Source organism: Hypanus sabinus, chromosome 14 (genome assembly GCF_030144855.1).
Source record: "Hypanus sabinus isolate sHypSab1 chromosome 14, sHypSab1.hap1, whole genome shotgun sequence".
NCBI lineage: Eukaryota > Metazoa > Chordata > Chondrichthyes > Myliobatiformes > Dasyatidae > Hypanus > Hypanus sabinus.
Window position 1 is genome coordinate 85,733,280 of NC_082719.1, and position 16,330 is coordinate 85,749,609.

Here is a 16,330-nt window from a genome sequence, read left to right on the forward strand (position 1 = left end):
TGAATCATCTTCATTACTCTATGTCAGTGATATGTTGTGAAATTTATTGCTTTGTGCAATATTTTAAGTTGCAATAAAAATTTTTAAATAAACAGAAAAAATTAATAAAAATAGATAAAAATGAAAATAAATGGTGCAAACAAGGAATAGTGAGACACTGTCCGTGGGTTGATGGACCATTCAGAAATTTGACAGTGAATGGGAAGAAATTTTCCTGAAATGTTGAGCACATTATCTAAAACCAGGTACAACTGGAGAATCATTTATTCTGTTCTATACTATTCCACTGGGCACAATGTGGTTAAAGCCACTTTTATGATCTCTGCTTTCTGCAATCGCCTTTGATAAGTGAGCAAATCTCAGTGAATTTATCCTAGCTGACAACAGAACAGAAACACACAGCAAAGATAGCTTTGGTCTTACTTACAGCAGTGCCAGATGGTACATGAAAGCTGCTCACCAAAAGTTATATAATATAACAAATAATGACCTTCATTTGCCAGCAATCACAATTTAATTCTTCTCTTGAGGTCCCACGTAATCTGCCTCCCTCAGACACTGCCTCATAATCGGCTCACTGGCTAATGGGTGGGGATGATAACAGCTGCAACTGTTTTGCTTATTGCTTTTGTTTGAAAAATATACAGACACAGGGGCTCTGAGCAATAATTAATGTGACATCATAAAACAGTTTGGGGGTAGTTTTGGATTTCCGCTCAAGCTGTTAAAGTAAAAAAAATCTCCAAGGGTGTGAGTCCAGGATTTTCCATCAGGGCAATGCCTTCAGAAACTCACTATGATACAGCCTCGGGTGTATGAGCTGCAAGAAGCCATGGACTTTTGCTGTGTAAGCGGTTTTATCACTTGAGATTTCTTTAGCTCATATTATTTCATTACCAACAGCAAAACTGAATTAAAGATTGTTTAATATCCTTTCCAGAATACAAATGCAAACAAGACAAAATATTTCTTACACTCAATCTGATGCAGGACAAAATATACAATTAGATAAAGAACACAATAATAGGAAAACGGAGTAAGTATAAATACATAAGATAGCTTATATATACCGATTGATTGTAAAGTGATGCTTGGCTCGAGAGTGTCCATACATTAGGTGAGTCTGACAGGAAATGATAAAGTAGTGGGTGTTGGGTGAATGGGTGGAGGTGTTGATCAGTCTGACCACATGGGAAAGTAACTATTTTTGATGCTGGTGGTCCTGGTGTGGCTGCTTGATAGCCTCCTCCCAGATGGGATTGGGGAAAATGGTCCATGAGAATGGTGGGTTGAATCCTTTATGATGTTACTGGCCCATTTCTGGCACCTTTCTATATGTTATGTATGTCCTTGATGGAAGGTAAGCTGGCATTGTGTAAGTTTAAGGACCCGTTGTAGAACTTTCCTGTCTGCTAAATGCAGTTTCTGTACCATGCAGTAGTACTGCATGTTAGGATGCTCTCTACTGTGCACCTGTAGAATGATGTGAGTATTGATGCACTTTGTAGAGTCCTCTTCAGCCTCCTCAGAAAATAGAGATGAACTTTCCTGATTGTGTAGAATGTGCTCAGGGACAATGAGATCATCTTGATTCTAGTCAGTCTCCTTAACACATTTAGAGTCATAGAGCACTACAGCACGGAAACAAGCCCTTCAGCCCATTTAGTCTGTGCAAAGTTATTACTCTGCCTACCCTCATCAGCCCACACTTGGACCATAACCCTCTATAACCCTGCCATTCATGTACTTACACAAATCTCTCTTAAATGTTGAAATTGAACCTACATCTACCACTTCTGCTGGCAGCTCTCTCCACATTGTCACCATTCTCTGAGTGATGAAGATGCCCACAGATTCCCTTAAAATGCTTAACATTTCCCCCTTAACCTATGACCTCTGGTTCTTATCTCATCCAAGCTCAGTGAAAAAAAAGCCTATTTGCAGTTACCCTAACCACACTATTCATAATTTTTTTTTATTATGTTACTATGCCCAGTCATAACTTTGTACACTTCCATCAAATCTCCCCCCATTCTCCCAGAATTATTAGGAATAAAGTCCTAACATATTAAGCCTTTCCTTATAACTCATATCATCAAGACTTGGCAACATTCTCTCTACTCTTTCAATTATTTTTAATGATAGAACAATGAAATAAAACTGTCATAACGATTTTTTTTTTGTTGAGAAACAGTGTGCCTTGAGAGATTGGTTATGGCTGGAATTAACTCCCATCAGAATGCTGTTTATTGACTACAGCTCAGCGTTTAATACAACCATTCCTACAGTTCTGATCAAAAAGCTCCAGAACCTAAACCTCTGTACCTCCCTCTGCAGCTGGATCCTCGACTTTCTAACCAGCAGATCAGAAATAACTTCTCCACCTTGCTGACAGTCAACACCGGGACACCTCAGGGATGTGTGCTTAGCGCACTGCTGTACTCTCTCTACACCCGCGACTGTGTGGAGAGGCACAGCTCAAATGTCATCTATAAACTTGCTGAATATACAACTATTGTTGGCAGAATTTCAGATGGTAATGAGAAGGCATTCAGGAGCAAAATATATTATCTAGCTGAGAGGTGTCACAGCAAGAGCCTTGCACTCAATGGCAGTAAGACCAAAGAACTGATTGTGGGTTTCAGAAAGGGCAAGACGAGGGAACACACACCTGTCCTCATAGACGGATCAGAAGTGGCGAGAGAGAGCAATTTCAAATTCAAGATCTAAACTAGTCCCAACATATTGATGCAGCTATAAAGAAGTCAAGGCATTGTTTATATTTTATTAGGAGTTTGAGGAGGCATGGTATGTCCCCAAAGACACTCAAATTTCTACAAATGTACCACAGAGAGCATTCTAACTGCTGCATTACCATCTGTTCGTGAGGTGGGGGGGGGGGGGGGGCTACTACACAGGATCGAAGTAAGCAGCAGAGAGTTGTAAACTCTATCAGCTCCATCATGAGAACCAGCCTCCATAGTATCCAGGGCACCTTCAAGGAGTGATGCCTCAAAAGAGGCAGCATCCATTGTTAAGGACCCACATCACCCAATTCATGCCTTGATCTCATTCCTGCCTTTAGGAAGGAGGTACAGAAGTGTGATGGCACACACTCACTGATTCAGGAGCAGATTCTTCCCCTCTGCCATCCAATTGTTGGATCATCACTGAACTCATGAACACTAACTCACTACTTATTTAATTTAACTATTTAATATATATATATATACTTACTGTAATTAGTGTTTTTTTTTCTATTATTATGTAATGCACAGCATATGCTGGTAATATTAAAACTGATTCTGAATAGTCCCTTCGAGTCATGCTACTGAGTGATCCCCTGATTTAATCCTAGCCTAATCAGGGGACAATTTACAATGACCAATGAATCTACCAACCCTTTGGACTGTGGGAGGAAACCAGAACACCCAGAAGAAACACACAGTCACAGAGAGAACATACAAACTCCTTACAGCCATGGTAGGAGCTGAAGCTGGATTACCTGTACAGTATTGTAAAGCGTTGTGTTAACCATTATGCTATCATGGCGCCCTTCCAAGTTGTTGAGGTGCTTGAGATGGTTACTGGATAAACATTATCAGGTAAATAACAGTGAAATCATGAGTGTTTTATTGATGGGCTATTTTCTAAATTGAACACTTCCATCTGTCAAGTTCTTTGCAAAACTGGAGAAAATAAAAGACAACATGAATTAAGGATCTTACGGGATGTTATGTCATGCTTAAATTTAGAGAAGTTCTGTTGTTCAGTTTTTGAATCTAGCCAAGACTTTTATACATTGTGGGAACCATTTTTGAGTTATTTTCAAAACCTTTGATTTGTTGTAAAAGTACAGATGGTGGCTAATAATACATTTTACTATATAATAAGGGTTTTTTCCCCTTTGTTTTTGCTTTTCCTAACAGCTCTGACTTTGGTAGTGGGTTTAGATTTTTTTTCTATATAACAAAATTGTTGTATTTCAATATTGTGATTTAATTTAATTTTTATGAATACAGGGTTTTGTGATTGTAACTGTATTTTTAATACAATGTATTTGGTACAATTTTTTTCCTTTGACTTATAATATATATCTTCTTGTACTCTGTATTCCTCTATGCAGAAACTAATAAAAATATTGAAAGAGAGCATTAATCAGGATAAAGTGAACAAAAAGCTTGGGATTTTAAATCTGAAGATCGTAGGTGGTGGGAGGTGATGATTCCACAATTATCAGATCTAAAGGGAAACTGAAGTGTTGCCAATTAAATCGTCACTGACTGAAACATTGGGAGGGCAGGCAGTGTGCACTGCTGTCAGAGGAGTCCCCTGCACTTGAGTGATCCTCTCTCACTTTCTTTTGATAGTGATTTGGAGAAGCAACATGGAAGATTTTAACATCAAATCAACGAACTGTCGGTCTACTGCTATCATTTGTTGCAGGTGTGACCACTCTTGCCCTCGCGAGTGAGAGGGAGCCTGTCTGTGATGCCCAAGTGCTGGGATGGATTGTAGTTTTTCAATGGACTCTAGATCATGGTCTCTTTGAAAGCTTTGCATGGTGGGGAGATGGGGTCGGTGCTTTTGTTGGTGCAAGTTGGAGGAAGGGGCAAGGGAGTTGATGTTTTTACTGCTGCTTGTGTGGAAAGGGGGAAGGGGGCTTTGGGGTTCTAACATTCCTGTCATTCATTATTTGTTTTTTTTTCTGCTTCATGACTGTCTGCGAAGAGTAAGAATTTCAGGTTGTATACTGTATACATTCTCTGATATTAAATTGAATCACTGATTATCTAAGATATGAGCAGGAGGATGAATGGGGGGATACTTAGAGTAGAGCAGGAGTGTAAGAAGATTAGAGCAGCACATGCAATAGGCTCAAGGAGTTCTGCCATTAAAAATAAGTGTTGTGATGTGAAGAATTAGGAAAGCAAGTTCCAAGTTCTCATGCCCAATTGTAACATTTGCAAGGGAGGATGGTGTTCTGAAATTAAATATAACAACAGAAATGAAAGGAATGGGCCATCCTGGGGTCATCCTACCCTTTCTGTTGGCTGAAAGTTACAACTTACTTTTCTGTTGAATTGCCACATTCTCTGATTGGTACTCTGCAACCATCAGCCTCCTGAACCAGTGTAAGGAACCTAGAGTCTTAGAAAGGTACTGAACAGAAACAGGCCTTTCAGTCCATCTAGTCCATGCCAAACCACTTAAACTGCCTACTCCCATCAACCTGCATCGAGACCATAGTCTTCCATACCACTACCATCCATGAACCTACCCGAATGTCTCTTAAACCTCCCCAAGCACCACTTGTGCTGACAGCTCGTTCCACACTCTCATGACCCTCTGAGTGGTTTCCACTCATGTTTCCCTTAAAGTTTTTACCTTTCACCCTTAACACATAACCCCTGATTGTAGTCCCACCTAACGTCAGTGGAAAAAATCTGTTTTTTATTTACCCTATCTATATCCCTCAGAATTTAGTTTACACTTATCAAATCTCCTCTCAATCTTCTACATTCTAAGAAATAAAGTCCCAACCTGTTCAATCTTTCCTTATAACTCAATTGTTCCAGACCCAGTAGCATCCTTGTAAATTTTCTCTGTACTCCTTCAAACTTATTTACATCTTTCCTGTAGGTAGGTGACCAAAACTGTACACAGTACTCCAAGTTAGGCTTTACCAATGTCTTATACAACTTCAACATAAAATTCCATCTCCTGTACTCAATATGTTTATTTATAAAGGCTAATCTGCCAAAAGCTTTCTTTATGGCCCTATTTGCCTGTGGTGACACTTTTAATGTAATATAGACCTGTATTCCTAGATCCCTTTGTTCTACTGCACTCCTCAATGCCCTGTCTCACTGAGTAAGACTCTCCCTGGTTGGTCCTACTAACAGGTAACACTTCACAGTTATCTGCATTAATTTGCGTCTCTTATTTTTCAGCCCATTTTTCCATTTGTTTCAGATCCCGCTGCAAGCCATGATGGTCTTCCTCGCTGTCCACTACATGCTCAGCCTTGGTGTCATCCACAAATTTGCTGATCCAGATGACCACATTACCATCCAGATCATTGATATAGATGACAAGCAACAACAGACCCAGCACAGATCCCCACAGCACCCATTAGTCACAGGCAAGCATCTCTGGCTTCTCCTGCAAGGTCAAAAGCTATTCCAGTTAACTACCTCATCTAGAATGGTGAGCAATTGAATCTTCTTGACCAGCCTCTAATGCAGGGTGTTGTCTCACTACAACTTTGCAGGCCAGGCAGCATCGAAGGAAAAGAGTAAGCAGTCAACGTTTTGGGCCAAGACCGTTCTTTGGGACTGGAAAGGAAGGGGAGAAGTCAGAGTAAGAAGGGGAGAGGAGGAAGAAGGACAAGGTGATGGGTGATAGGTAAAACCAGAAGAGAGGGAGGGGAGAAGGAAAAAATTTGGGAAGTTGATTGGTGAAAAACATAAAGGGCTGGAGTAGGGGCTATCTGACAGGACAGGATAGACGAGCATGGAAGAAAGAGAAGGGGGAAGAACACCAGAGGGAGGTGATGGGCAGGTAAGGAGATAAGATGAGAGAGGGAAGCAGGAATGGGGAATGGTGAAGGAGAGGGGGTGGAGCAATTACTGGAAGTTCAGAAATTGTTGTTCATGCTATCAGGTTGGAGGCTACCCAGACAGAATATAACGTGTTGCTCCTCAAACTTGAGTGTGGCCTCATCAAGGCGGTAGAGGAGGCCATGGACTGACATGTCAGAATGGACTGGGAAATAAAATAGAAATGGGTGGCTACCAGGAAATCCTGCTCTTTCTGGCAGACAGAGTATAGGTGCTTGCTGAAGCGATCTCCCAATCTACATTGGGTTTCAGTGAATTACAGGAGCACTGGCAATTCTCCGTAGCTTCTTCCATCTCCAGCAGGATGCCACCACCAAGTATACCTTTCCCTCCATCCCACTTTCTGTTCTCCGCAGGGATCACCGCCTACGCAATTCTCTTATCTGCTCATCCCTCCCCACTGATCTCCCTCCTTGTACTTATCCCTGCAAGCTGAACAAGTGCCATACCTGCCCCTACACCTCCTCCCTCACTACCATCCAGGGCCCAAAACAGTCCTTCCAGGTGAGGCGACACTTCACTTGAGAGTCTCTTGAGGTTATCTACTGTACCTGGTGCTGCCTGGCCTGCTGAGTTCCTCCAGCATTTTGTGTGTGTTGCTTTGGGTTTCCAGCATCTGCAGATTTTCTTTTGTTTCTGAACCTATTCTACGAGTTACAGACTTGCTTTCAAGGACTATACAACTATGTTCTCAAAATTATTTGTTTATTTGTATTTGCACAGATTGTCAAATGGACAGTGATCAGTCTTTGTTTATGAATAGTTTGATATAAGTTGTATTGTATTTCTTTATCTTCCTGTAAATGCCTGCGAGAAAAAGAATCTCAAGTTAGTATGTGCAAATACTGTATACGGTATACCTTCTTTAATAATAAAGTTACTTTAATTTTGACTTTGAAATTTCCCCTCTGATTCATCTAAGCATTTTCTATTTCATTCTAAACCAATAGCTCCAGCTCTGTTCTCACACATCCTCAGGAGAACTTATTTGACATAGCCTTAGACCATAAGACCATAAAACGTAGAAGGAGAATTCCACAGATTCACCACCCTCTGGCTAAAGGTATTTCTCCTCATCCGCTTTCTAAAGGGACATCTTCGTATTCTGAGGCTGTGTCCTAGACTCTCCCACTGTAGAACACATCCTCTCCACATCTATTCTATCTAGGCCTTTCAATATTTAATATATTTCAATGAGATCCCACCTTATTTTTCTAAACTCCGGTGAGTATAGGTCCAGAGCCATCAACTGCTCATTCCCAGGATCATTCTTGTGAATCTCCTTTGGACCCTCTCCAATGCCTGCACATCCTTTCTTAGAAAAGGGGCCCACAACTACTTACAATACCCCAAGTATGGTCTGACCAATGCCTTATAAAGCCTCAGCGTTATATACTTGATTTTATATTCTAGTCGTCTCAAAATGAATGTTAACATTATATTTGCCTTTCTTACTATTGACTCAAACTGCAGGTTAATCTTAAGGGAATCCTGCACCAAATTCCTTTGCACCTCTGATTTTTGAATTTTCTCCCCGTTCTGAGCATTATCTTGCAGCACTATGGACAATTCTGGTCCCCGCACCATCTCAGCATGGGTGAGATTAAACCAGAGAGTGCACAGAAATCATTCAGAATGATGTTGTCCGAACTGGAGGGCTTTACATACAAGGAGGGGTTGAATAGCCTGGGTCTGCTTTCTCTGAAGCAAAGGAGGGTGAGAAGTGACAGGATAGATAAAAGGTTTATAAGATTATAACATGCTGAGCTAGTGTCAATAGAACATTTCTGTTTTCCATTGTAGGGCCATCTATGACTACAGGCATCAGCCCAAGGTGAGATGGAAGAATTTTAAAGGGGATATGAGGAGGAAATGTTTCACACAGTGTTGTTGTTTTCTTATCCAGTTTCCTCTCACATTGCAGACAGTTAGGGTTACTGAGCTGAGTGCATGCTATGTTGCAGTCAGAAGTGTGGTGGCACATGCCGGCTGTCCAGTGTAAGCCTTACTGTTTTGATCTGGCACAAACAATAAATTTCACTGTATGTTTCGATGCTTCATTGTCATCATCATCAGCATCATCATGTGCTTTATCATATAATGTGGGCGATCATATTCTTGGCAATTTTTTCCACAGAATTGGTTTGCCATTGCCTTCGTCTGGGCAGTGTCCTTATTTGATTTAACTTTTTAAAAATATGCTTGTTACGTGCAATGTCCTATGACATGGGCAATCATGGTCATTCCATCACCACATGTTTGCTCTTGGCAAATTTTTCTACAGAAGTAGTTTACCATTGCCTTCTGGGCAGTATCTTTACAAGATGGGCAACACCAACCATTGTCAATACTCTTCAAAGACTGTCTGCCAGGCATCAGTGTTGCAAAACCAGGACTTGTGATATACACCGACTGCTCATATGACCATCCACCACCTGCTCCCATAGCTTCACCTGATCCTGATCATGGGAGGGGCTAAGCAGGTGCTACACCTTGCGTAAGGGCCAGCTGCAGGCTAGCGGAGGGAAGGAGCACCTCACACATCCTTTGCTAGAGCCGTAACTCCACCTCTGCAATGTGAGTGTGACAAATAAAACTAATCTTTATCTCTCTCTTTGGGGGGTATCTGGAATGAGCTGGCAGAGGAGGTGGAGGAGGCAGAAGCAGTGATAACTTTTGAGAGGCAACTGAAAAGGGCATAGAGGGATATGGAATTAGTGCCGGCAATTGGGATTGGTATAGGTAGGTATGATGGTTGACACAGGCCCGGTGGGCTGAAGGGCTTGCTTCTATGCTGGAAAACTGTGACTCTGAGTTTCCTTTCCCATACATTACACCATGAATTAATTGGGAAAGACTTGAAGAACGAGTGCTCCATACAGATTGAAAACTTCTGATCGGCCTTTCAATGCTTTTTATTTGCTACTTGTTCCCTTTTCCCCCTCCCTCCTCTTCAAAACACTGATGTAGGCTGGGGTTCAGTTTATTACTACACCAACAGTGATGTGCCATTGCTGTCCATGTATCAGCCTGATTGCAAAGCCTTGGGTGTCCTGCTTCATCAGAATGACAGCACTACATTGGAATAGGAATGGTGTAGGTAGTGGTTGGGCTTGGAGGATTTACTTAACAAATTCTTATTTTATCAACCCACCAACCTATAAAGGAGCAGAAGGATAACTGGACATCTTGAAAGCCAACGTGGATTCTGTCGACAACACTCGTGGCCTCAGTAAAGCATCCATTATATTCAAAGACATGCCTATACTGAACTCTTCCTCTTCTCTCCCCTCCTACTAGGTAGAAGATCAAAAAACCTGGAAATATGTACCACCAGGCTCAAGAACAGCTTCTATCCTCTTCTATGCTGTTGAAGATCACCAAAAGTCACCAAAGACACTTGCAAATTTCTACAGATTACCATGAAGAGCATTCTAACTGGCTGCATCACCATCTGGATCAAAAATAGCTGCAGAAAGTTATAAACTCAATCAGCTCCTTCATGAGCCCTAGCCTCTGTAGCATCCAGGACCTCTTCAAGGAGTGGTGCCCCAAAAAGGCAATATCCATTATTAAGAACCCCCATCACCCTGGAGACATGCCCTCTTCTCATTGCTACCAACAGGAAGGAGGTATAGGAGCCTGAAGGCACACACTCAATGATTCAGGAGCAGCTTTTTATCCTCTGCCATCAGATTTCTGAATGGGCATTGAACCTGTGAACACTACCTCACTACCTTTTTTAACCAATTATTTAATTTAACAATTTTATATATATACTTACTGTAATTCATGGTTTTTATTGCAATGTACTGCTGCTTCATAACAACAAATTTCATGACATTTGCCAGTGATATTAAATCTGATTCTGATACTGGTAAGGGTATTGAAAGGATCTCCTTTATGTTAAGATTGGTGGATCAATTTTGTCTGCCATACACATTCACATGTATCAGAAATTTTCTGTGGTTTGCTGGTGTGACATGCAACAAAAAAAAACAGCAGCATTCAACAATATTAAAGAATTATATAAAAATAAAGTTAGAGGATAAAGCATGGATTTGGAACATAAATACATAAGTACCAGCAGGTATTTATACTGTAAGCAGCATTATGAAAAATGTTTTGAAGTGTTTGCAGTGCAGTGACTGGGGTAATAGATCACGGCCTTGCAATCTGTTTTCTGCCTGCATGGCACTTTCTTTGTAACTGTATACAAGACCATAAGACCATAAAACACAGGAGCAGAATTAAGCCATTTGGCCCATCAAGTGCTTCCCACTATTTCATCCTGGTGAAGCTATTTCCTACTCAACCTCATTCTCCTGCCTTCTCCCCAAACCTTTCACACACTGACTAATCAAGAACCTATCAAGTTATACCATAAATGCACCCAGTGAACTGGCCTCCACAGCCACCTGTGGTAATGAATTCCACAAATTCACCACCCTCTGTCTAAATAAATTCTTCCTCATCTCTGTTCTAAATGACGTTACTCGATTTTCAGGCTGTGCCATTAAGTCCTAGATTCCACCAGCAAAGGAAACATCCTCTTCTCATCCAATCTGTCTAAGCCTTTCAATATTCAATAGGTTTCAATGAGATTCCCCCCCCCCCACCCTCACTCTTCTAAGTTCCAGTGGGTACAGGCCCAGAGCCTTCAATTGCTGATGATCGTTTGATAACCTTTTCATTCCCAGAATTATTCTCAGGAATCTCCTCTGAACATGCCCCAGTGTCAGCACATCACTTCTTAAATAAGGGGTCCAAAATTGCTCATAATACACGAAGTAAAGCTTCAACAGTGCCTTATACAGCCTCAGCAATACATCCTTCTTTTTATATTCTAGTCCTCTTGAAATGAATGATAACATTGCATTTGCCTCCCTCACCTCTGATTCAAATTAACCTTTAGGAAATCCTGCAAGAGGGCTCACAAATCCCTTTGCATCTTGGATTATTGAATTTTCTCCCCATTTAGAAAATAGACTAAGCTATTCTTCAAATCCGAGGTGTTCCCTAGGAGCCTCTGGTAGACAAGTGCAGAAATTGCCAGGGCCCTAGCAGAGATATTTAGATCATAGGCAGATAGGGTCATAAAGAAAGCTTTTGGCACATTGGACTTCATAATCAAAGTACTGAGTGCAGGAGATAGGACGATATGTTCAAGTTGTATAAGAAGTTGGTGAGGCCTAATCTGAAATGTTATGTGCAGTTTTGGTCACCTACCTACAGGAAAGATGTAAAAAGGTCAAAAGAGTGCAGAGAACATTTAAAAGGATGTTGCCGGATCTGGAGGACCTGAGTTATGAGGGAAGACTGAGTAGGTCAGAACTTTATTCTTTGGGACACAGAAGATTAAGGGGAGATTTGATAGAGTTATACAAAATTATGAGAAGTAAATGCAAGCAGGCTTTTTCCACTGAGGTTAGGTGGGCCTATAACTAGAGGTCATGAGTTAAGTTTGAAAGACTTTAAGGGGACATGAGGGGAAACTTCACTCAGAGAGTCATGAGAGTGTGGAACAGCTGCCAGCACAAATGCCTGCAATTTCGCCCTAAGATCTGCCTGACTTTCTGACAGTCTCACTATACATTATCTCTACTTGTTCTCTCCTCTTCCCATCACCCTGCCAAAGCAGTTTAAATTCTCCCAACACCTCTAGGATATTGGTCACCCTCTAGTTCATGTGTAGCCTGTCTCTTCTGTACAGTGATAACTTTCCCAGAAACAGTCCCAATGATCAATAAGTTTGAAACCCTGCCCGCTGCACCAGTTCCTCAACCACACATTCACATGCCAAATCATCCTATTTTTGCTGTAATTGGCATTTGGCACAGGCTGCAATCCGGATTTTGGTATGCTGGAGATCCCGCTTTTCAGCTTTCTTCTGAGCTCTCTCAATTTTCTCTTTAGAAGCTCCTCCCTTTCACTTCCTGTGTCACTGGTACCAAGATGTCTGGCTGGTCACCCTCCGCCTTTACAATATCAAGGACACAATCCAAGAGGTCCCTGACCCCGGCAGCTGGGAGCCACCATATCATCTGGGTCACTCTATCGTGTCTACAGTCTCCCCTATCTACTCCTCTGATTATGGAATCTCATATCATCACTGCATTCTTCCTCTTCCTCCACTCCTTCTGAGCCACAGCACCAGACTCAGGGTTGGAGACCTGGTTGCTGTGGTTCCTCCCTGGTAGGTCATCCCCACCCAACTGTATCCAAAACAGTATAATTGTTATTGAAGGGAACAACCATAGTGGTACTCTGTACCAGCTGCCTGTTTCACTTCCCTCTCCTGACAGTCACCCACTCACCTGTCTCTTGCAACCTAGGAGTGACTACCACATTACAGCTCCTATCTATCATCGCCTCAGTTTCCCTTATGAGCTGAAGGTCATCAAGTTTCAGCTCCAGTTCTTTAACACGTTCTCCGAGGAGCTACAACTCAGTACACCCAGTGTTGGTGTGGTTATCCAGGATACTGAAGGTATTCCAAAATTCTCACAACTCATACAAAGAACAAAACAGAGCTCCTGGAACCAGTCTCACTGCTATATGTATATATTTAAGGATGAAAAATAAGCAAGAAAAAGATTACCAGATATTTATGTTATCAGCCAAGCCTGTTAAGCCAAAGCCAAAAGTCACCCTGCTTTAACACTATGTCACTCCAACAATGGCCACTCCACTTCCAATTGTAGCACAAATTAGAGAAATTGGAAGAATGAGCAAAAATGTGGCAGATAGAATACAGTGTTGGGAACTGTATGATAATGTAGTTTGATAAAAGGAACAATAGTGTAGACTATCAGCTAAGTGGGGAGAAAATATGAACGTCAGGGGTGCAAAAGGACTTAGGATTCCTTGTGCAAGGCTCCTCTGTGGTAAGGAAGGGAAGTGCAAAGCTGGCATTTATTTCAAGGGGAATAGAATATAAAAACAAGGATATAGTACTGAAGCTTTATAAGTTGATTTTAGGCCACACTTGGAGTACTGAAAACAGTTTTGGTCCCCGTATCTCAGAGAGAATGTGTTGCTATTGGAGACAGCCCAGAGAAGATTCATGAGAACGACTCTGGGAATGAAGGGGTTACATATGAGGAGCACTTGGCAGCTTTGGGCCAGTACTCAATGGAATTTAGAAGAATGCAGTGAGATCTCATTAAAACCTACCGAATGTTGACAGCCTTATCTTTATTTGACCTTGCAAATGAATCATGAGTTCCAAATGGCCACAGTTCAAGCTTCTAAAACGTGGCAATGAAGCACTGATTACACTGGACAGCAAACTTTTTCAAAATATTGACTCCTCAGATTTTTTTATTTTTGGTTATGGTAGACTACTTGAAGCTGAACACAAATATAATTTTAGACTACTTGTTTCACATAGGAATTTGAAGAAGCAAAGAATGTACTTTTATTGAATATAATGTGTTTAATTGCATAACAGTGCTGATACTTTGCAATTGTTCAACTAAGCTAAAAATATTTTATTGATGATTTTCATTTGTCCTCAGTGTCTGAGCTTCTTACATAAGTGTGCAAAAATTCTCAGCTAGCGTTGATCGATTCCAGTTGCCCTTGTACCGTTTTACCATGACCACAATGCCCTGGTGAAACCTTTCAGCATGCTTGTCACTGACATTGCAGAGATTTATAGAGAAGAAATCTAAATTGGAATGCAGATAATGAATCATTAGTGACATGTTGCACTTCATGCTTGAAGCATGTTGTCAACTACTTGCACATAGTTTAGTGCTTTGTTGTTGCTAAGAAAATTTTCAACAACATCCTTCAATATCTTCCATGCAATTCTCTCTGGTCCCACTAGAAATTCTTTGAATTGCTTGTCATTAACGATCTGCTTGATTTGTAGACCAACAAAAGTCCCTTCCTTAATCTTGGCATCTGTTATTCGGGGAAACATCTGTATCAAATATCAAAATCCTCAGAGAAATTTATAGCCTTTCTAAAACCTGTCCTGCTATGCAGCATTCACCCTGTCTAAGCATGCTAAAACATGCCTGGACAAGAGAGAAAATCTTTCATCTTTCATGGCAGGAAACATGTTAATAGTCTTGAACTATGAAATGAAATAACGAATATAGGAAATTATAAAAAGAGATGCATGATAAGAAAATTTCATGGTGATCTTCATGACCAGTAGCCCAAAATATGTAAAGATACACCTAAAGGTATTCAGAAAGCAAAATCTTTCTTGTCCAGTGTAACTGATGCTCCTTCCTTGACTTGGGTGCAGACACTTTTGCTTTTCGCCACTGTGCAATCTCTGAAAAAATTGCTATGGAGCGCCGATTTTTAAAGCACCCTCCGCAACGTGAGTGAAGATACATTTTTCTGCATACTGTTCTTGTTTTCCCTTGTACTAACTCAATGCACTGATGTGACAAAATAAACTGTATGGATGGTATGCAAAACAAAGTCTTCCACTGTATCTCAGTACATATTGACAATAAAAATAAACAATTTACAATTTACAAATTGCTCATGTAGTCAGATCCAAAGTATAGTAATCAAGAAGAGGACAGCTAAGCCTTCTTAATTCACCTTCCTCACACAACCACTCCACATGCAGAACTAGCACTATAGGGAAGGTAGATATGATCTGAATGCGAGCTGTCAATATATTCAGAAAGAATGGAAGTTAATTAGGGGTGGTGATATTCAAATACAGAGATGGATCAACAGATTATAAGAAGCCTCTGGTATCCGGCCACATATTTCCACTAACGGTGTAGTGGCTCTGGGATTAATCTGTCCGAATATAGAGTCACAAGGAACAGTATCAGAAATTATACACAGTAAGAAAACAAAAAAAAAAGTTTTTAAAAAATCTGAGAACTTGCTCAATATTGGCTTTGATAACAGCAGTACAGAGGATCTTATTTTCTTTGCGTTATATACAACATGCGAAGTGGGAAATCTTCAGATGCTTCTGTTTGCAAAGAGCTTTCAGTTGTGAGTCACAGATAAGGTCCTTAACCTGATTATCTTTTAGAGCAGAACATTATATTCATTAGTATGCATTAAAGAAATTAGTTTCTGTAGACGAAAGCAAATGCTGATCTATGTACTTGCACTCACGTCCTTATATTCTATCAAAGCTGTTGTTTTTTGTTTCTGCATTGGATTTTATAATATGCACCACATTTGATTACTGTAGTGTTTGGTGATTTGCCAAGAAATAGATTAAAATCTTTAATACATACTGGAGAGACATAACATTTGTGTTGCTTTCATCTATTCATTTGACTGAAGGTTTACTGCCTGAATTTCTGTGTGGTCCCCTTTTGGGATACAATTAAGTTAGTCAGTTGTTATTAATTGATCTTAAAACAAAATGGGAAGAAATGCTGGGGACCTGAAATAAAGACAGAAAATACTGGAAGTACTTGGCAGATCAGGAATGTGGAAGGTGAAATAGAATTTTAATGTTTTAGATTAATAACCCTCATTTGAAATTGAAAGGCAAGAAAACAATAAACAGAAGAGATTCTGCCGATGTTGGAACTGTAGAGTAATATGTACTAAACACAAGAGGTACTGTAGATGCTGGAAATCTAGAGCAGTACACACAATGTGCTGGAGGAGCTGAGCAGGTCAGGCAGTATCTGAGGAAAGGAATAAATAGTCAACTTTTTGGGCCGAGACCCTTCTTCAGGCCTGTGATAGAACAGTTTATT